The following is a 24511-nucleotide window of genomic DNA, read 5'->3' as shown; positions in this document are numbered from 1 at the left end:
TTTTCTGAAAGAAGCTATTATATCTTTCATTCATCTAGTTATACAATACAAAGGTATGAACATAGCCATAGAACCAGTTAAGTGCATCTGTAATCAAGTCCTGGATGTGTGAGCAAGGTGGAGGCTCTTCAGTTAGTCTGAGAGACCTTTGAGAGTGAGATCTCAGACTTCGACTTTTTTACGTCCTGCATAACTCACTGCCAAAGCTTGGCCCATGTGCTGAATAAATAAATAGTTTGATAAATTGTCAGGTTGTCTGTGTTTGAGGTGACATTTAAATTTTTTCCCATTCCTTAAGAATTTTATGTTGGCTTTTATGTAATCAAGTACGGAAAGACATGAGAGTAAATAGGGCTGCATGATCAGCCTTTTGACAAGAAGTTCTTTGGGCTTCTTAGTTGGATTTTTAGCTTTGCTGGAATTCAGAATGACTATGACAATTTAAAACAAGATTTACATAGTAAAGCTATTCTATATGTATGATCTGGAGGCATCAGTAAAGACGCTTTTAAATATATTATCTTTCTATTCCCAGTTTCTATACTCAGACACTTTTCTCACATACACACACACCCACACACACACAAAAACACATATACCTGCACAACACACCACTGTGTCCAACCTTGTTTCTCACATCCACATAATAATTTCAGACTGAAAGTCTCCCCTTCGTGTTTCAGCAATCATCTCATCTCATTGTATCTAAAAAATAGTCCTTACAAGTTATTCTTGTAATAAACATTCCCTGACTTGCTTTCAATCAGCATCTGTCTAGACAGAATCTCTCTGGCATGGACTTTTATTTTGTTTTTTTTTCCTTATAGGTGCTATTTAGTTTAAGATATCTAAGTGTTCTCTATGACTGAGGTCCCTATAGATTATGCTTAATATGACACTCATTGAATTTGGGGTCTAAAAAAATAACTCCTTTTTGTTTAAAGTAACATTTAATATTCAAAATGAAAATATTTTATTTTTATAGCATTGTAGACAATGTAGAATATATAGAAAAGGACAGAAGAAAAAACTTCTAGTCAGTAATACCTTTAGCATTCTGTATACATTCTTCATATTCCAGGGATCATGTATAATTAGTTTAATGGTGGTTAGTGAATAAATTAATACATGGTAATTCACTTAAACCACCAAGCTCTGATTTATTTAAAAAATAAACAATTTGAAATATGTTAATTCACTAATAAGAATCTATTACACTGCAAATGTTGGTAATGGTTTTCATTTTATCACGTTAGAGTATTTAGATTGTCTGCTTAACTCTAAATCAAGATCCTGGTAATCACTATTCACAGGCAAATGAAGCATAAGAGATAACAATATTGCTTTAATTGAGGTACTACCTAATCTCTCTGGGTAGGTAAAGATTCAGTGGACTTGGCGTTTATTAGAAGCCTGTATTGTTACTTTTTAAGATACAAACTCTGACCCCAATGAAGTATCTTTAATCATAGGCCTTAAAGGCAATGAGGAATAAAGAATTAGAAAAAAGTGAAAATGTTACTCATATTTATTATACAATGCAAAATAAAAATTTCTTAATGTATTCTTTTTGTGGCAGGCCTTCTTAAAAAACAGAGATCCAGGGAGGCATAAGGGCAGTGAAAAGTTGAACTGATATCTTCACTCATTTGTCTCATGAATGAGTCAGAATTTAATTTACCCTAAGCAAAGATGTTGGGCAGATGCTGACCTGGGATAAGAGTCTAGTTTTCAAATTAATTATCTTGGTTACTGGAAGGGTTTCAGAAATTGAGCTGGCCAGTTCCATCATCTTCTGCCAAGTGATAAAGATGTTAAATGCTCCATTTCATTACCAAAAAGTAGTACATTAAATATTTTAAAATTAAAACATAGTTTTATAGCTTGTGCACCGCAATTCAAATCATAACCCTTGATCTCTTTTGCTGGTCACCCAAGGTGATATAACATGATTTATGTTAAAAATGTATGTCCCGATTATAAGGATGGTGTACCTGCATGAGAATTTAAGCTTTGAAGAAACATGCTGGCAACAAGAGCTTTGTAGATAAGAGTTATTCCTTAGAAAGATTCCATTCTATTGGCTTCTGAGGCATCTATTGAAAACATTACTTTTTTTCTTTCTAATTAATTCAGATTCTTTAGATAGAGTTTAGGTAATGAAAATCCACTCTTTCCCTGAAACCACTGTACATCACAGGAATGCTGTTTTTACTGAGCAAGGACAATGTTTTTATACTTTAGCCAGTAAGCTCTTTCAGATTTCTTGGCACAGCATCTGCGTAGGAAGAAACTAATAATACATTTACTGCAAAGTAAATGTATTCATTTAATTATGAAATATTGTGTAGCAGTTGTTTTAAACATGAAAATGAATGGGGACAGTATTGCTAGGTCAGAGAGGAGAATATGAAAGTTCTGGCCTTCAATATCATGTCAATTTTCTATCAATTTAGAGGATAAGTCCAAGTTATATTTCATCCTTTTCTGATGCTTTCATATCATGATCTCAAAAACATTGAATCATAAACATTTGACTGAATAGTCTTCAGTTTATAGGGCTTATGAATAAGCTCAGGGTCATGAAACAGTTACACTGAAGGTGTCCTTGAAAAGACTTCAGACCTCCCTCTTTGTCTTTGCTAAACTTCCTTTCTGTTAATGTTCAATATTTTTGTGTGGAGCCTTCACTGAATAATAACCTCTGCTGTAGAGAAATTGACACAAGTCTTGTCAATTCAAATTCCCTTCGATTTGACATGCTGTGGTAGTGATCTCATTTTCAGAATTATGTAAATATAGAATTTGAAGAAACTGTAATGGTAAGTGAGCTTCTTTAGTCCTCAGTCACATTCTCACTCTCTTTTCAATAACTTAACAACTCCTTCTATTTTTGCTTTACTTTTATTTATGGTTTAAGGTGGCTCAAATAGATATAAATGCAGATTGTTTGTGTGGTGTGTGCAGAAAACAGTATGTATGTAGGAGTGAAACTTAACAAGACAAACAACAAAAAAATGAATTTTAAAAATTTAAAAATTAAATTGATTACCTAATGAGGACAGCAGAAAAAATATGGCTAAAAAGATAACAAAAATATGAAAGAAATACAAGTCTTGCCAGAATTTAGCTATAAAATTTCTGCTTAAATGTTTGGTAAGTGGGATGAATACACACGCACACACAGAGAAATTGTTGAAATTATATAATTTACAGTTACTACATAATTAAAGTATATATATTTTTTGGAAGGCACAATTTTGCCTGTCACTGAGACCAAGAAAACTTGGTTTCATGACTTCCCTGAGATAGAATATAAAAGAGTAAACAGGATTTTCTTGAATATCCTAAAAATGAATAGAAAAATGAGTTGTATAAGACTATTTTTTATGATCCTCAAAATTAACTGCATAAATCTGGGGTACGATTCAGCAGTGACATTAGGGAAAACCAGCAACTTAAACCTGATGTTAATAACATAATCCATAAAAGGAAGAATTGATAAATTTGAACAAAGTTTGAAACTTTTGGTCTGCAAAAGACCTTGTTAAAACCAGTAAAACACAAGCTACGGATAGGGAGAAAATATTTGCAAATCACATACCCAATAAGGACTGGTATCTAGAATACGTAAATAACTCTTAAAACTCAACAGTAATAAAACACATAATCTAATAAGAAAATATATAATGATGTAAACAGACAGTTTACCAATGGGAATATACAGTCGAATAAGCACATGAAAGATGTTCAATGTCATTATTCATCAAGTGAATGCAAGCTAAAACCACAATATGATATCAAGTACACTTATTACTTATTTACGAATAAAACAAAAGAGAGTCAACATCAAATGCTGGGAAGGCTGAGGAGAAACTGTTTCACTTTGCTAGTATAAATGTAGTCTAAAACCACTCTGGAAAACAGTTTGGCAATTCTTTAGAAAACAAACAAACAAACAAAAACATGCAACAGTCTGCTATCATGTAACCCAGTAATTGCACACTCTGGGACACGTTGAAGAGCAGCAAAAACTCCTGCCCACACAACTGCCTGTGCATGTTTGTTTATAGCAGCATTATTTGTAAAAATCTGAAACCGAAACAAATCTCAGTAAGTGAATAGTTGAACAAATGTAGTATGTCCATATCATAGAATATAGGAATATAAAGGAATGAACTATAGACATACATAATGACTTGGATGACTCTCCAGAAAATTAAACTGATTGAAAAAGTCAATTCTAAAAGTTTACATACTATATGACAGCATTCATATAACATTCTTGAAATGACAAAATATACATATTTTGACAGGGAAATATAAATATTATAGACATGGGAAACAGATTAACAGTTTCTGGGTGTCAGGTATGACGTAGTAGGAGTGGTTAGGTAGGTGGATTGACAGTAACAAGGAATTTTTGTGGTCATGGAAATGTTCTGTATCTGGGATATATCAGTGTCAATATTCTGATTTTGATATTGTACTATAATTTTATAAAGTATTACCATTGGAAGAAACAGGAGGAAAAAAGAACACGAGATTTCTATTTTTTCTAAAAGCTGCCTGTGAACCTATTTTTTTTCAAGTGCCCATCAATAGATGAATGGATAAAGGAGATGTGCTATAGAAATATGTATACATAAAGGAATAATACTCAGCCATAAAAAGAATGAAATATTGCCATTTGCAGCAACATGAGTGGACTCGAGATTATCATACTTAGTGAAATAAGTCAGATACAGAAAAACAAATGTCATTATATCACTTATATGTGGAATCTAAAAAATAATACAAATGAACTTATTTACAAAACAGAAACAGATTCACAGACATAAAAAACAAACTCGTGACTACCAAAGGGGAAGGGGAGAGGAATAAATTAGGAATTTGGGAATAACAGATATATACTACCATATATAAAATAGATAAACAACAAAGACCTACTACATAGCATGGGGAACTATATTCAATCTTACAATAACCTATAGTGGAAAATAATCTGAAAAATAATATACATATACATATACAACCAAATCACTTTGCTGTATACCTGAAACTAACACAATACTGTAACTCAACTAAACTTCATTTAAAAATGCTTATTTAGTTTATGGTAATATGAATGAATGAATGTGTAAATAAATAGTAATCCTCCTATTAAAAATAAATAAATACAATTCTTAGTTTAAAAAAAAAAACTTTGGTGAGAGAACATTGCACCATGGGTGTTGTACATTAGATTTTCTCAGTCCAGCCTAATTTAAGAATATATTTTAGTATTGTTTTCTCCTAACATTTTGTCAGTGTTATGTTGACAGGCATGTACATGGAGATGCTTTGAAACTAACCATGCTGACCATATTTGTTCTTTAGATTTTATATTATAATGTATCTACAGAGGCTGACTCTTGTTCTTTTTATTCACCATTTTAATGAAGCCCATAAACCAAAATAGCATATATATTTCCAAATACCAAAGTCCAGTTTAATATTTTTCACTTTAAAGTATATTTCCTTCCCGTTCTTCCTTCCTCTCTTCCTCCCTTTCTTTCTGACACTTTTTTTTCTCTTTAAAGGATGAACATTGTTTTAAGGGAGATATCCATCACTCTTCATGGGTTGATTTGTATTTCTTTGTGCTTCCTAAAGCAATCATTCTACTATGAAGTGCTCAACTTTCTGCAGGGCTCCAAAGCTAATAAATCAATTAGTACCATATTAATCAGTTATATAATTCATGACACTGGAAAAAAAAAAAACTCACAAGTGCATATTACCACTTCTGTTACTGACAAAGCATTTCTAATTGAAACGATTTATTCAAGTTTCCTTCGGGTGTGATTTATTGACTCAAAAGCTATGGTTTTGGTATAGTTAATGATCAAAGTAGGAGATGTAACTTTGGTTTGAGGATGCAATTTTAATCATCTTCTGTGCCTTTTTTTTGATAAATTATAATGTCAAAAGGCAATGTAAAAATTATCAGTTATAATCTTTCACTGCTTATTTTGGTCATCATGATCTTTGATTATAAAACTATGTATATATTTCTTTCACTTGACTGTGTTCCACATGATTTGGTTAAATTAGTGTCTAATGCTTAAAGAACATTCAGCCAGATTATTTTAATACTTGCTAGTGCTTGACAGTTCCTATGATGTATTAGAAGCTAGTGATTAGCCAGGGTTTTATTTCTATTTCAGGACTTATCTTTTGGTGCCAGGCCTTTCTTTGATCTTTTAAGTCACCCTGGGGCAGAAGTTTAAGTTCTTCAGTGGAAACAGACCAGTCCATCAAAGTGTTCACTTGTTCCTTTGCTCCCCCTTACAGTGCAGCAATATCCAGACAGGATTCAAGAGAGCCTACTGTGGGTCTTGGAGGTGGGAGTCTACACTGCTCTAGATGGTCTTAGACGTGGACTGACCTAGTTCACCTGAACATGGGGATAGTAATATCAGACATTTTTGCCCATAGCTAAGCTCTATGGGGAATGGGATTCTGATGCTTTTTACTATCTTTATTGGAATAAAAGCAGTGAGTCAGTGGTGACCCCTAATCATAACTCTTATCACATATGGGACTCTGGGAGCCAAGTTTCTTTTCTTTAATGGAAACATCAAAAAACAAAACAAAACAACAAATTAGCATTATTGCTAATCAAAGAGGATCTGAGCAATATAATCTGAAGGTATTACTTATGTCCTTCTTCAGTATAATTTATCTTCTGGAAAAAGAGACAAACATGTCTTGGTATACTTTGCTGAAAAGAGTGGATAATAAATAGGGCTTCTATGAATGTCTCCCTGCAAATATAGATGGTAATGATTGCTACATGTAAGTTTTTTTTAAGTGATTTTAATTAATTAATTATTAGTTCAAAAGCATTTTATTTATTAAAATACTATAGTTTTCCCAAATGTCAAGAGTAAAGAAGTAGAATCACACTCTCTCTCTGACAAGTATCTGTGTATCTGGATATGTTTTTGAAAATTTTGAGCTATGTGAGTTTAATGCTGACTGCAGAATGAGTCTACCTTTACTTTGATTTAATAAAAATCTCTCTCTCTCTCTCTCTCTCTCTATATATATATGCGTGTATGTGTGTGTCTTCTGTCTCTCTCTCTCTCTCTCACATACACACATAGTTTGTAATTTGTTGGCATCTTCTGGAAATTTCTTTCTGTTCTTTCAGTGCCTTTATTCTTTAGTTCCCACCCTTGCCTCACACACACACACACACACACACACACACACACACAAACCCCACTTAATCCAGCCCTGAGAAAATCAGTCTTTCCACTGAGCATGCTCTTTTTTTCTTACAAATTGGGTCACTCAACAGTCGGCTTCTGGGTCATTGCCTCATTTTCTTTGCAAATGCTTCACTCTTCTTTAGAGCTTTAAAAATTTCTCAGAGAAGAGTCTTAAAAATCTTTCAAACGCAAAGGTTAGAATACAAATAGAGCTGAATGGAGTGCAATTTATAATTGGTAGTGCTGGAGGATTTGGGTTTGTGACCATAGAGATCAGCATTCTAAGAAGCAGGAAATTGCAAATTCACAGGTCTGGACTTCCGTCCCTTGTTAGATGTCTTTGCAGAGGTCTCTCAAAGTGACTGTTATTGAAAATATAGGTCAATCGTCTATTCATAGTAGGTGGGGGCATTTTGCTTTGGTGGAAGAAGCATAAAAGTTTTCTTTCATGAAAATCTGATGGCTAATTGAAAATGCAAAAGGAAGTAAGTGATTCTTTAGCGTCAAAATCATCTTTCTCAGCATGTTTCAAGGGACACTAGTTTCACTAGACATTAATAGGCATTAAATGAGCGAAATAATCCTCTTGGGGAAAATGCTGTGTTTAGGGAAGTTAAACAAGTTTCTTTATTGCAGGAGTTTTTATAATCTTTGATATACTAATGCAAATGAACCTCTAAGGAGTGGATACATATGCAGAAATCACCAAATTAATTTAGCCACCAAAGAACATCTCAGGAAAGCAGAGTTCTTTGAAACATGTTTTAGGAGATGCTGTTATAAATGCTGATGGTATAAATAATTTTTTAAGGATAATTCTAACCTGAAGAAGCATTCTGTTTTTTTTTTTTTTCCTGGAGAGAGGTAGTGCCCTGTCTGAAGTCAAGTTCTTTATTAATGCTCAAGAAACTAGTCATTTCACTTGCTCCCACTACCTGATCCTTTTCTATGGAATGACCTTAACAAAACAGCTTGGAGAGTCTACCTTCTATAAAGATGAGCTAAAATGTATTGAAAACAATACCTACCCATTCAAACTCCCAAATACTACCAAATGAATTACCTTACGTGGGTTTTCTGGCCCTACTTCTCTGGCTGCTAAAAAACATTTATTAATTCCTAATTGCCATCAATATAAGGTCCTGAAAGACAGAGGTGTTATCTGATGTCACATTGTATTCCCTAAATAGATTATAGTGTTTTAGACATAGTAGGTCATCAGTTGATAGCATGCTGGGTTAAATCCAAATTAAACTTCAAAACATTCTAAATATTCTTCTTAGATTTTGTACATACCTTGGCTCTGTCTAACGGCTTCTTACTTCTTTAATGATATGTTACCTCCCACTCCAGTCCTAATTAGTAAAAACTATCATTTTCTTCCATCACACTGTATCTGTCTTCCCACATCATAGAACTCATTTCAGTTTCTAATCATCTAACTATTAATATAATTTTGTGAGGTTTTTTTTCCCCTCTATAGTCCAGTAAGTTCCCTAAAACAGAGGCTACATCTGTTTTTATCATTATGTCTTTATACACAAGATCTAGACTAGAAACAGTTATATTGTAGCTATTCAGTAATTTGAATGAATAAATGTATGAATTATGCATGCTTTGTCTTTATGTGCTCAGTTCATGAGCACAAAATTACTGATTCGATCGTGTAGCAAAAAAACTCTTTATGTATTAGCTTTCCAAAGGGGAAAAACATAAGTACTAATACATGAGTGCTAATCATAGCCCTTCTGCAAGTGTGTGCTATATGTTCTGACAACTGAAAAAAATCTTTAAGTAGTGGTTTTTGAGAAATACATTAGAACATTAAGACATAATTCATATTTATCATTAGGAAGAGACACTATTTCTGCCAGTAAATTTTACTCTTCAAAAAAAGGTTAATATATGCTTGTTCAAGGTCAGAAATCAGTAGGTTAAAGACTTTTAACTGCTGAATTCTGAATTATAAATAAATTACAAATATTGTTTTGCTTTAGATCACTGATAGTGCTTTGGCAGTTCTCCACAAGTGGTGACATTTATCTCATTTAATAGGGCAAATGAGTATGATTGATAAAGTTAACCTATAAATACAAAATTAAGTTTCAGTAGTTAAATATAGATAGTCTTATATAAGTCCATCTATAAAATTTTCAGAGCCTTATTTTCTTTTTGAAAAGTAACAAAACTTGCTTGCATACCTTTAATAGGTTCTTACAGACTACTAATAAATATCTCCACTTTATCTTTAAAATATTCATGGATCTCCAAACCAGGAAGAGAAACCATTTGTAGGTTTTCTTCTTCCTGAAAATAAAAATACATCAAAATTTTCTTTTTACTTTAGACTTTTTCTCTTGTGGAAGTTTTGACTGAAATGCCTGCAAATCTTGACCATTAACGTACTGTAATTATTCTTTTCCTGCCCTCCATATCTTGGCTGCAAATTTTAATGCTAGAACTTTTCTTTCTTTAGTTTAATCAAGAGTATTCTAATTCTAATACTAAGACATGTAAAAATTCAGATGCACTGGCACACAAATATGAATTCACTGAGAAGATTTACATCATTAGCATCATTTTGGGGATTCGGGGCAAGTTAAATGCATGACTTCAGTATTAGCATATTTGAACTGCCAGGTTTTCTGCTTGACATCTGTAATAGTTGTTAGGCCTGAAATTTGATTTTTGATTAAACTATCAGTCATGTGTTAAGCACCAGTCTACTCATCATATGCATGTATACACACCAACATATACACATATATGAAATACAAGATAAATATATAGTATCTTCTATAGTAAAAATAAATATCTTCTTTTGATTTCACATTCTTATTTATTGCCTCTATTGTATAACTCTAGAAAATAATTCTAAAAAGAAAGATCTCTATTCAATTTTTTTTGTTTGTTTTAATAGTGTCCCAAGTACCATAACCTTGTCAACTGGTCCTGATGGACATTTTAGTTGTTTATTCTCTTTTGCTTTGCTGAATATCCTTGTGTACACATCAGTTCATATTTTTACCAACATAACTTTGGGACACATTTTAGGGATACAATTTAGGATCAAATTTTGGGATTTTAGCCAATATTAAACAGATAAGAGTTAGTAGTCACTTTTTCAATATACTTATGGTATATTTGCATTTCTTTTTATATAAACTGTCAGTTCAAAACTGCTCACTTTTCTGTGGGATTGCTCATCCTTGTTTTCTTGAAATATAAAAACTAAGTTCATAGATACATAGATATAGATGGATGATAGATAGATATTAACCCCTTGTTGGTCATATAATTCAAATATCTTTTTCTGAGTTATCATTTTTTTCATCTAAAAATGGTTTCCTTTTTTCTCCTAAGTTTCTTCCACTTCATTTCTAAATTTCGTTTGTCTCCTAACAAATCGAATGAATTAAATTTCTAAAATACCGATCAGCTTATGTCACTCTGTTGCTTAAATTTACTGACTATACTGATACTGGCCACACCAAGTATTTTTCCAGTTTTAGGCCTTTGGATATGTCCCTTCTGCTTGAATAATTTTAATTCAGTTTTTCAAAATGTCAGCTTCTTCTCATTGTTTAAGACTCAACAGACATAACCCTTCCCCAGCAGGAATGTCCCTGACTCTTTATCAAAGGTTTCCTCTTTTCCCTTCCTTTATTCTGTAGTATGATGCCTTTTGTTACTGTGTTTGTGCTTCTTACTGAGATTAGATGATTTGTTGATTTGTTTGATTTTCTTTTTCTTTTACCTAAAGTGTAATCCCCTTTTAAGTTTTGTCTGTTCGCTGCTGCTTAGTTCATAGAACTCTTCTAGGTATATACTAAATATTTGATAAGTATTGATTGAATTGGTTGGCAAATAGGTCCTCTATATAAAATATTTAATATTGTAACAGGTTTTGGATAGATAGGAAACTCACAAGTAAACCTGTTTTTAAATATGCTTACTCTAATTATCTGTCAATAAGATATTTATCTGAAACAGGTGAAGGAGATTAAGAAGTACAGACTTCCAGCTATAAAAATAAGTCACATAAGTCACAGTGATGTCACGTACATAGGGAATATAGTCAATGATATTGTTAAGAATTTTGTATGGTGATGGATGGTAACTGGTCTTAATGAGGTGATCATTTTATAATATATAAAAATACAGAATCACTATGTTATATATTTGAAACAAACATAATATTTTATGTTAATTATAACTTAACAAAAATAAATAAAATAGGGATTGAATCAAGATGGTGGAGTAGTAGGACCATGAACTCGCCTCTCCTTACAACTACAACCACAACTGATGTTTGAACACCCATTGAGAAAAAAGACTGGAGTCTAACAAAAATAAATAAAATAGGATGATACACTAAAATTAAAAATAAAAAATTAAAAAATAAGATATATATTATGTCCATCATTTAAATAAACTTATAATCATCAAAATAAACTGGAGAGATCATGAAAAATATTATTAGCCAAAAAGGCAACCTTATTATACAGAAATATATTGTAATTCCTATGTATAATTTATACTTAGAGGACAAATACACTTTTTTATCTAAATGTTTCTGCTCTTCTTTAATAATGACCCTTACTATTTAAGCTACTCTAGAAATTTTACTTTTCTAAACTCACCTCTCCACTCTCCTGCAAGTGAGTTGTTGTTCATCCCGTAAGAATCTTACCCAATATCACATGCACCATGAACCCTTTCTTCCACTTTCATCCCTCACCCAGGTACAAAAAAAAGAAAATCACCATAACTGGTATATCCTCCTGTTGCTATGTTTATATGTATATGGTTTATTTGCATACCTGGTGATTCTTCCGTAACATACTGTGAGCTGCTTGGAAGGCGATGGTGGGAGGGAGGATATTAGCATAATAAGCACAAGTGTAATAACAGATTTCCTACAGTTTAGATATAAAAACTGTAACGTATGATTCTATTCTGAAATTAAAATATTAAGGTGTCCTAATTATATAAATATGTAAGATCATCTAGAAATTCCTTTGCATTTTACTGATTATATTAATTTCTCAAATAGAATTATATAATGAAACCTGTTTAGAAATAACAGTAAGCCAAAATTGGATAAACATAAATAATGAGATAATCTTAGTCATGGTAAAATTCGACTTGTTTAATACAGTTAGATTCCCTGAGGGCAAGCTCTTCTACAGTCAATTTATTCTATATATTTTATCTGAAAAACATAAATCATAACATTCTGGAAAGATAGTGTGTATGTAAGCCTTTTCAGTTTAAAATTCCATACATATGAAAGTCCATATAATATGAAGTTTCAAATTCATATTACATGTGTGTATTAAAGAAAATATGTACTCAGTGATTTTTCTCTTGCATATGGGACTCCATTCGCTGCTCCCTTCCTCACACACATTAAAAGCAGGATCTTCCTCTGTGTCTTTGCCAGATTGCTAATTGTGTTCTAAGAAGTTCTATTCAATTCTGCATGTGGAAGACCTCATCTATTTTTTACTTATCTTCTCCAGCATTGGTTAAGCATCCAAAGTGTTTCATCTTTCCTATCTTCATAAGAAATAGTTATCTCCTAATCATTCAATTCTCTTTATATTGCTTTGAAATTGGTATTTTCATATCCATTTGTTTACTTTTTTCCCAAAATGATGCTTGCTTAGTTGTTTTATTTTTAGTTTCACTTAAAACCTCCCAGGTCCTAAAACATTTTATTTGTCTTTCAAGCTGTCTTCTCTGTTTCTCTGATGTAGTTTCAAAAGTATATGCCTAGAATTTAAAATATTTTTGTCTCCTGATGTAAAAAATATGAACATAAAATTTGTTCTTGCTGACTTCTGTTTCATATTTCTCTTCCCTTTATTCTCCCAGGGCCTTTGGCAGGAACCTCTTTTAACATTTTTTAAAAAATAATCATTTATTTTTGTAAGAGTTTTGGAGCTTCCTTTTCCTAGCTCTTTGGAGCAATTTATTTAAATTACCTGTTTCATTCTTAGTGTGCACATATATAGTATTCAACCTAATGATATTCATCTTGCCAAGAATTAGAATTATATGAAATAATCACTGTGTATCACATAGGCATTCAATATATTTGCATTCTCCTCTCTATCTCTCCAGCTTGTATTCTGTATCTTTTTGCTGCATTATTTTAAACAATATTTTAAAAAAATATTAAACATATTTTAAAGCATTATTTTTAAAACACAGGAATTTAAAAAAATTCCACAAGGACAGATACAGCTCCTTAAGCTCGTTTTAAAAAATGTGCATCTATTTAGTTAAAGTACAAGGAATAGAGATTCTCTAAACCCAAATCAACTCTGTGGCAATGAAAAGGAAATAGCTTCACCTATCATTTTCTGTCTGTCTGTTGAATATATGTCTCTCAATCTTTACAATATCTTAAGAACAGGCTAGTGTTGGAGTTTTAAGGTGTTTTCATCAAGTTGATTTTTAGAATAAGTATTTTTCCTTATATGACACCTTTTGCTTAAACACCTTTGAGGTGAAATACAAGTTTAAAATATATATTTTCATAATTACTATAGTAATATTATATATATTTAAAATATATATATATACATATACATATATGTTGATCTAGCAATAGAACATGAGGATTTAAAAAGGAAGAGATAAATAGTCCTGACAGAGAAGATAATTGGATACTAAATGTTTTTGAACGTCCTACATCTAGGAAAGAGAGGGAAGCTATCTATAAATCTCTCAGTATAATTATCACAAGAAGGGACAGATCAGTCTTCCAAAAAGAAGATAATTTTTATGGCACTGAATTATAAAAAAAATTCGCCTTTAAGACCTTCTTTAATAATTTGGACAATGCAATGGACAATGTCATCTAGAAAATATTTACAATGAAGATGTTATGATTTCTCCTGATGGCCATTGGCAATGCAAATTATTGAAAGCCTTACAAATTGAACTTCTAAAACCCTCTTTAGAGATTTATCACCACAAAAATATATGAGGGTGAAACTTGCCTCTTTAAAATTTGTTTGTACAAAGATTCTTAAAACAAGTTAGTATGTTGACTTATACAGTACTACCAATCTGAATCCAAACACTTGAGTGACATAATGATGTACTGAATAAATACATACTGTTGAGTAATTAAGCAGAGGTCTACATTCTAAAATTCAGTCAGTGGTCATTAAGAGACACTTTGCCTACATATGTAAACATTTTTAATCATAGTTATTTAGTTCTGATATTCTAAGTTTATTTCTTGAAGTGTGTTTCTAAGGCAATCCTGAAATTGTATAATGAACTGAACCCAAGTCTTTTGTATTAAAATACATGTGTGCTATTTAAATACAATGCATATGTATTCAATTCACAGATTCTTTTTTAGTAGTACAGAGTGGGTACTACTAATAAAGAGACCATTAAAAAATATATCTTGGCAACACTTCTGAAGCAAAATGTGTTAGATTTCATCAAGATATATTATAGAAGTTAGTTTCACTCTGTCATATTAAAATGAAAAAAGCCTGCTTTTATTAGAAATGATTACAAACACTTTTTGCAAATACCACTTATCATGACAGTTTAATGCAAAAGAGTCAATATTTCTTATGACAAGACCTACCAAAAAATGGAGCTTTACCCTTAAACAAATAAAATCTACCCTTTAATTATGAATACTATATTTGCTATTTTTGTTTAACTTAAAAATTTTAAGTAAGCCTAGCTGTGTTAGCTAGAAGAAATACAGTGTTGAGCTACTTGTGTGGTGGTTTTTCTCAATTAGTTTGTTTTACAGCCACTTCTCTAAGAGCAGAAGGACTGGTACATTTCCTTCATGCATCCAAAAACTACACAGACACACACACACAAACCCCAAAAACATGAATAGGCAATATATAGAAAGATATAAAACTGAAATGAAACATATGAACATGTGTATAACACACTTACAAGACCATAAGATTAAGAGCAAAACAAATGTTACCTATGTCGTATGATCTTATACATATCTGTGACCTCTGATTCTCAAGTGACAAGCATGAAATGAAGACCTGTATGTTGAGTAAGGAGAGCATAAAGATAAATTTAGCCTAAAATTCTAAAATCATCATTAAGCTGCATCACCATCTATGGCATTACTACTTTTAGATTTCTATTTGTATAGAAAGAAAATGCTTATTTAACCTATCATAATAGGAGTTTCTGTTATTTTTAATCAAACACATTCCTGAGAAATAGAGTAGGTCTGTATTTCAGCAAATAGATGGTGTATCAAAGATTAATTAAGTTTAATAACAAAATGTGCCAAATAAACATGTCAACAGTGTGCCCTTCCTAATGATGCATATTGAAAAAAGAGAGAGGTCCCCAGGAAGCCAAAGATAATGTGATCAGGAATTAAAAATGATAGGAAAGGGTGATGACAGAGAAAATTAAAGATGATATATACCCAAAGAACTACAGTATTATCATTTCTACCTCCTCACTCTTCCTTACCACAATACCCATTGTATGTTCTCCTTGTCAGAAGAGAATGGATGCAAGTTAATGTCAAAATTGGGTGAGATTCCAGCATATATGAGAGAACAGAACATATAAGACAGTCTCTATTGTATTTTAAAAATCATGAGGTGATGACCACCACCAATACTTTAGACATAAGAAAGTGGAAAAGCATGCTCAGAGGAATTAATATTTGCTTTTCATATATTTACCAAACTCATGGTTATTACTAATGTTAAGTATCAGTTTGGAGAATATTTCTTCGTGTGAAAAAAAATGGTAGTTGTAACTATGAAGAATATGTATGCGGAGAGGCAGTCAGGATATTCCTTCAATATCCATAGTCAATGAAAAAAAATGATATGCATAAACACTGGGACAAAACCTTTGTTTAGGTGTTACTTATGATCACACAAAACAATATGATCATACAAAACAGTTTTTGGCAATATGCTAGTTTGCTAGTTTGAATGATGACCACTTTCTGTCATAAAAATAGATAGTCCCTTATTCTTTTGAATGGCTGTGTCACTTAACTATTTAGCTGTCACTCACAGATTTGTGGTAAAGATCAATGTAAAAGACTGTATTTACTTAGCAGTGAAACCTGAGGAAGTGTTTCCTCAGTTAGGGTTGCCCAATATAATGGGGTTTCTTTGTTTTGACTCAAAAGGTGAAATCTTTATGATCTAAGTGTCCCTGTTTTGGGAAGATAGGACATTATAGTAAATATTATAGAAATAGAGAGTCATGACTTTGACAAAACTGTGTCCAAAAAGTATTAAGGGAAGAGTTGGCTTATTTATTTATTTTTGAATGTACATATTTTTAATGACAAACATGTAGATCATTTAAATTTCTATGTAAGGAAATGGATACTTTAGGACGCATCAGGAAATTTGATTTGTTTAAAATATGAGGAATGAATTTATGAACAAGGTACACTGACTTAGTCTAGCTACTTTAGCAAGCCAACAGGTGTTTATATGGGAGAACCACTACAGATCATAAATCTTAAAAACCTAAATGCACCTTTGTTTTATTCTCAAATAAGCGTGATTGTGTCTATGTGACCCTGTCTCTGGGAGAATATGTCTCAGGCTTTGTGCACTATCCCAGAGCTATCTGGAAGCTTCTAAAGGAAATGAAGGGCTTCTTAACATTTCATTTGAACATGGCCATGAGCACGGTACAGCCAGTGTGTACTGCATGATTTCTGGGTAGCCAAATTCAAATATTGTTGAAGTAGATAATTTTGAATGAGACAAATTATGTAACTCTAAATGATCACAATTTTAGCTAAAGACACCTAAATGTTTATGCCTCTGTTTATGGTAGTTTTGGGTATATCATTTGGAAGATTCTGTATAATACAAGTGAATAAAATTACTCTGTTTAGAATGAAGAAATAAGAAGAGGTCCCCATGCTCTGAGCTAGAAAAAAAACTATGAATAAATATAGAAAGGAGAAAATCCACCATCTCTTAAAATGTCTGACTTTTAAAAGTTTATCCTGTGACATAATTTTTTAAAAATTCATACTATTATATAAAATCTTTAAATTGCTGAGCATTTGAGAACATTTATGAATCTAATTCCCTGTTGTTGTAGAGTGATGTGTCAGTCTCATTACAATGACTCAGATGTGCTAACTCTTCTGATACTACTTGTTAGAGATGACATTGTAATAGAAATATTTTAAAATAGAACCTGCCTACATGTATGTATTTAAAACATGAATCTAAAGCACCATTTAAAAAATAAGTTTGAGTTTTCATTTTGTCTTATTTTTTAAAATGTATGCTGGAATGTAATGTACAATATGATTAATATAATTAACACTGCTGCATATTATATAGGAATTCTACAGTTAAGAGAGTCAATCCTAAGTGTTCTCATCGCAAGGAAAAATTTTTTTTTCTTTTTCTTTTTTTTTTTTTGTATTTATATGAAATGATGGATGTCAACTAAATTTATTGTGGTAATTGTTTCATGAGGTATGTAAGTCAAATCATTATGCTGTACACCTTAAACTTATACAGTGCTATATGTCAGTTATGTCTCAATAAAACTAGAAGGAAAAACAAAGATCTAGAAATAGCAAAAAAAAAAAAAAAAAAAAAACTGTACCCTGATTTAGAAGATATCAATGTTCATATTATTTCAAGTTTGTCTAATAAGTATAAGGGAGGGGCTGATTTTATTAGCTGATAGGTTGTTGGAAATGCATTCTAACGTTGAAAGAGTATTTGGATATCTTACAGTACAGACTTGAGACATCAACCTAGACTTGAAGCTTTCAATGCTTATCAGATACCAATGCAGGCTGACCACTCATAGAAATGAGGAATATATTCCACTACTGAAAAATCTCTAAATGTTGGAAATTGAGTACTTTTTGTATACTGAAACAAGTTCCCCCTTTAGATGTCTTCCCTCACTGGATCTACTTCTGTACTGAGGCACAAAATAAATATCATGATTTTTAGTGCTTTAAACCTAAATAAAACTATTTTATGTGCATTTAAATGAAACAATAAAGACATTGAGGATGGCTATCACTGTTTTTGAGATTTTGGCTGCAATTTTTCGTGACATTACTTGAAATTTCAAAATCAGTTTTGCTGTTATTAGAATTAGAAAAGTGTCTTAGAATCCTAATTTGCATAATTTAGGAGAATAATAACAATTCATCATATTCATACATACAGTGAAATAGTATAATTAGATTTATAGAAAAGAGGATAGAATTTTTAAATCATACATTTGGATGCTGCAAAATATAATGTTTAATAATCCTTTGGTTAAAAGAGAAATCATAAATACATACAATTTTAAAACTAAATAACAACTTATGATATATCTGTAGTATGGAATATTACTTGGCAACTTAAATAATGAAGTACTGGCACATGTTACATGGATGGACATTGAAAACATTGTGCTAAGTGAAATTAGCCAGTCATAAAAGACCATATATTTATTGTATGATTCCATTTATCAAAAGTGTATACAATAGCCAAGTTCATAAAATACAAATAATATTATTGGCTTCTAGGGATTATATCTCAAGTTGGAAAAGGAGAATGGAGAAAGACTTCTAATGGGTTTGATGTTTCTTTTTGGGGTGTTGAAGATGTTCTATATTTAGACTGTAGTGATAATTGCATAGTTCTGTTTATATACTAAAAAAAAAAAAAGTAAAAAATATCCTTTAAATCAGTAAATATTATGGTATGTGATATGTATCAATAAATATATTTTTAAAAACCTGAACAACAAAAGCACACTATATGTCAAAATTTGATTCAGTCACAGTATTACATAATAGGAAACACATAACTTTAATTACTTTCAGATCTAGTAAGCTCTGAACAGGAAGAACTTTAGGGATAACTTTAGAATTAGTCCATTTTCAATATAGCTTATCACACAGTTTTTAGGTTTTTTCCCAGTTTTATTGAGAAATAATTGACATACATCACTCTATAAATTAAGGCATAGAGTATGATGGTTTGATTTATATGCATTGTGAAATTATTACCACAGTAGGTTCAGCTTCTCACTTAGATACAATGAAAAGAAAGAAAATATTTTCTCTTTGTGATGAGAACTCTTAGGATTTACCCTCTTAACAATTTTTCTATATATCATACATCAGTGTTAGCTATAGTTATTATGCTATACATTACATCCCTAGTACTCATTTATCCTACAACTGTAAGTTTGTTCCTTTGACCATATTCTTGCAATTCCTCCATCCCCCACCCTCCACCTCTCATAACCACTAGTCTGATCTCTTTTTTTTTTGATGAATTTTTTGGTTATTTTTGTTTTGGTGTTTACATTTCACAAAGTTTTCCATAGTTGCTGTACCCGATTAAGATCCCACCACAAATGCACAAGGGTTCTTTATTCTCCGCATTCACACTAACATCTGATATCTCTTGTCTTTTTCTTGATGACCATTCTAGGTATGCAGCGATATCTCATTGTGGTTTTAATTTGCACTTCCCTAATGACTAGTGATGTTGAGCATCTGTATATATATACCTCTTGGTCTTTTGTATATCTTCTTTGGAAAAATGTCTATTCAGGTGCTTTACCCATTTTTTCAATTGAGTTATTTTATTGCTGTTGAGTTGTGTGAGTTCTTTACATGTTTTGGATATTAATCCCTTATCTGATATATGGTTTGCAAATATTTTTCCCATTCTGTAGATTGCCTTTTCACTTGCACTTTCATGGTTCATTTTGCTGTGCAGAAACTTGTCGGTTTCAGATCTATAAATATATTTCAGCATTTAAACATTTGATTCAAGAAGTTGGATTCGGAGGACCATAATAGAAGCAAACACATAAAATATTAAAAAGGAAAAAGGTAAAGGAAGAAGTAAATAAAAGAGAGAACAACAAAATTGTTTAAAAATGTTAATTCTTAGGAAAAAATATATAGCGCTAGAATTAGCTCAAGAGAAAATAAAAGTTTTAAATAACTCAATAAGTCTAAAGAAACTGAAGATGGGAATTAAATATATCATTCTTCCCACCTCCATTAAAAACAAAGAAACAAACACCAAACAATAACACAAACATAGCACAGTCCCAGATGTCTTTACATACAAATAACTCTTTATTTACACACCTTACATGAATTCTACCATATTCTCCAAGGCTAGTTAATTCTTATATAAGCCCCTGAAGAAAAGAGAAAAAGCATAAAAACTAATCAGAATACATTATGAGTCTATTTTAATATGGTGGATAAAACATAAGGAGAACTGAAGGAAGAAAACTAGAAGGCCCATTTTTCTTCTAATGTTGATGCAGTATCTTAAAAAAAACAGCTAAATTTATACAAAAATGTGTAATTAGTGCATTATAATCAAGTAGTGTTTAACACAAAGTATAAGCTGTTTCAGCTTCTAAGTATGAATCTCACATGCAGAAAAATAATTGATACATTTCAACACCTTTTAATGATACAAATTCTTAGCAAATTAGGAAGAAAGGAACACTTCTCTAACCTGATAGAGTTTTGTCAAAACACTGTAGCAAACATTATATAAGCAAACACATATGCCTACAATTATAATCACTGTTTAACATAATTTTGGAGGATATAGTCACAGCTATAAATAAGCAATATTTTTTCGTATTTTCAGAATTGTAAGTGAAGAAAAAATTTTTTTTAAGTATCTTGACCATAGTATGGGATATTTTCATGGAAAATAATGGAATAGCATAGTGGCAATTATCATATTTCAATATTTTTTTTTATTACTTGATGCTTTAATGTCACGTTATCATATTTCAATATTGATTTAGGTCGTGTTCATCCCTATCCTACATGTGATTTACAGGACCTTAAAGAATTTTGTTCCAGCCCTATTTTTTGTCACTACCTTCCATGCTTGCATTTATACACTCTCTGGCCATTTGGTACTAATTTCATTTCCCCAAATCTTCCAGACTCCTCCTACCTTTTCATGTGTTAGTGGTTTCTACCTAGAATGTATGTTGTCATCCGGCCCCTGCACTCTGCCTTTCCTTGGTTAATTTTCTCTTGTCTGTTCATGTCTTATCTTAGCTACCATTTCACTCAAAACTCTTCCCTGGTGTTGCATCTAGTGAACCTTCTCTGTGCTCCTATAGTATTCTAAATTTCCCCACTGGAGGATTTATCCCACTGTGTTGTAATCATTTACTTATCTTTATTGTCCATCATAATGTAGGTGTGTCATTGCCTCCAGAACTCAACCCTGTGGTTGACTGGTAATATATAAACAATATTATTGAATCAGTAAATGGATGAATTAATATACAGTAGAGATGTCAGCATCTTGCCAAATTGTGAGTTAGCAGAATGTCAGTACATCCTGTTCAAGCCTAATTCTGTAAGAGCTATATGGTTATGGTTCTGAGCAAAGTGATGTGTATCTGAAACACTTTCTTGCTTGTGACTGTCATTAGAATATAATGACAGAAATCCCTCTTGGATTTCAGTCAAATTGAAGCAAATAGAAAGCATAGTGTGTGTGAAAAATTAAGTAATGTAAATTGAAAGAAAAAAAGTTATTTTGTACTAAATATCAAACAAAGACATACAAAATCCAAATCTTGACCAAAAAAAGAAATATCAAGATAAAAGCCTATGAAAAAAAATCAAAATTGTAACTATTTTCTTTCATTAAGGTGTATATATCAAATTGTATAATGAATGATGCCCAATATTGATAAGCAAAATTATAAATAAATATGCTGTTCTTAACTAAGACTTTTCTTATTGAATATTTAAATAGTTTTTAAACATTTGTGAAAGCAGTTCTACTCATTACATTTGTAGGTGGTACTAAATTAGACATGTTTATTAATATCCTGAATCACAAGCAAAACGGCAGTCTTACAAATGAGAAAATCAGTCACATATCTGGATAATATTTTTTGAAGGAACATGGGCTTAATAAATAGAAGGCTTCAGAGAATCAGTGGCTGAGGATCAGTGTTACCAGGCAAATTCCTGCAGGCTGTAATTGACCACAATGCAAATCAGAATGTATGGAACTACACTATATTAAAATAACTTAGGATAATCAGACCTTCTTTGAAAACAGTATCATTTAAATATAAACATATAGATGTATATAATAAAAGATACATTTATAGATATAATACAAATAATTTTATGAAGCAAATTAAAATGCACTTGATGTGGAGAGTTAAGCAGAGGCCACGTGACTAAATATGTTACATATCCTGATTCATTCTGAGGGCAGAGGGACCTGACTGAAATGAACAGAAACAATGACAAAGTCAGATTTCCACTGTAGAAACCTCACTATGAATGTGTAAAGAAAAATCAGAGACAAAATTGACAGAGGCAGGGCACCAAGTCAGACTCAACTCTGGATGCACTTAAGAATCACCTATGTAGTTTTTAAAAATACAACTGCCTTAACCCCATCCCATTTCACATGTAGTATAATTGAGGCCCATTGTCTTTGTACAAGAACTAGAATTCCAATCTTGCTCCTCTTGACAGTTCGTAAGAATTATGCTAAGTGAACCACTTGGCATAGATGAGATCCTAAAACATTATGATATCTTAAATGGGTGTTGAAGGGTGTGTGAAGTTTGCCAAGGGAGGAAGATAGAAAGAGCACTCCTGAAAGAGGGAAGAACCTATGAAACATTTTGTTATTTTCCTGACAATTAAAATTATGTGTGGCTGTAAAGTAATATGAGAGGGAAAATGCTTAGTAAAAAGAGTGAAGGTGTGGGTGTAGTTTAGGGAATGAAGACCTTATGTGGAGTGTGTAGATTTGGTTCTTTGCATTGAAAATGTGATAGAATAGATTTTAAAACACAAAGAGTGACAGAGTGAGTTATATAAAGAAATAAAAATATGGAAAATCAGTGCTTTGTAGGAAGGCCTTGAAACACTGAGAGGCATTGTTGTGTCTTTAAGTTTGTGGTAGGGCATGCTTTATAGAATAACATGGAAGATGGGAAAGAGCTCAGAACTGAAATTATAACTCTTGTCTGATGGGTAAGAAGTCCTGGTTGTAACTCAGTGATAGTTTCTAAAAGGAGTATTATCTGCCTGTTAAGACATGGGGCCAGTTTAGCTTTCATTTCAAAGGTAGAGCTTTGATCTCAAAAATAAATCCTGGCAAGAGATAATAAGAAACACAAGTATTGGAGGGCTTTGAAACAGCAGTAAGTCTACCAGAGCGAGTATCTATCAACAGTAACCAATAAAGAAAGTCTACAGTTGGTAACTGGGTCATGAGATAAGGAATAATGCAAAGGTGTGATTATAGGGCTTATGAAGAATATAAGAATATAAGAATCAAGTAATTAAACCTAAGGTACTGCATTCTTGTAGACTAATGCCAAGATGGCTTGAACATAAACCCTATACATGGATTAGAGTTGATTAATCATCTTTTCATAAAACACTTGTCTTTGGAAAAGTGAAGTGGGGTGAAACTACTTATGTAAGCTAAAAAATCTTCACCCATGCAGAGGACAAGGCATGTGGAAGCTGGGAAAAAGGATGGGTCTGACAATTTCCTCTTCCTATTTGAAATTGGAGAGAATCGTTGCATAGTCAAAGTAGCAAGTGAAGAAGGCAAAAGAAATATCAAAGCACAATTCATAAAATATATTTCATATTAATGTAGAACGGGTTTCTTGTCATGGAATAGGACAAAATGGACACATGTTTTATGACACTGAAAAAATTGATTTGTTAAACATGTATTTATTATCTACTCTACATAGGTGCTCTTTTCATTTTCATCAACGGTGCCACCATCTATCTGTCTTTCTACAGGTATACTCTCAAAGCCAATTCTCTGTGATTCATTGGAAAAGAAAATTAGTATTCTTGGTTTATTTGGGTGACTGTTTTTCATTTTCAGTTTAGGTACTTTTTGGTTTTCCTTTTATCAATTACTTTTAAAGCAGCAATTTTTGACATTGGCACTTAGGCATAGTCTATCCATGTAAGTTTTCTATTTAATAAGTCTTTATGAAAGTCTCAAATCTTGATGATTACTCATTCCCTATGTCCCTTAATACATAATTAAAACATTTGTAATATAAAGTGAATATAACAGATTACAGAAAAATACCCCTAAGTTAAAACTGACTTGAGAGATTGGCTAGACACTATTTTTAGTATATGATTATCTAGAAAAATGTGATAGAGGAATTGAACTCTCTTTAGGTTAATTAGAGTTTCA

At 31.8% G+C, this 24511-nt stretch overlaps 1 protein-coding gene across 4 annotated transcripts in view; it reads left to right on the top strand.

Annotated features, from left to right (window-relative positions):
- The window catches only part of LUZP2 (leucine zipper protein 2), a 422350-nt gene that overhangs the window by 95436 nt on the left and 302403 nt on the right, over positions 1 to 24511 (top strand). The gene's annotated exons all lie outside the window — the stretch shown is intronic.

The sequence above is a fragment of the Camelus dromedarius genome, chromosome 12 (assembly GCF_036321535.1).
Source record: "Camelus dromedarius isolate mCamDro1 chromosome 12, mCamDro1.pat, whole genome shotgun sequence".
Classification (NCBI taxonomy): Eukaryota; Metazoa; Chordata; class Mammalia; order Artiodactyla; family Camelidae; genus Camelus; species Camelus dromedarius.
Note: the sequence above shows the minus strand (reverse complement) of the source record. Positions and strands in the feature narration are given on the sequence as shown.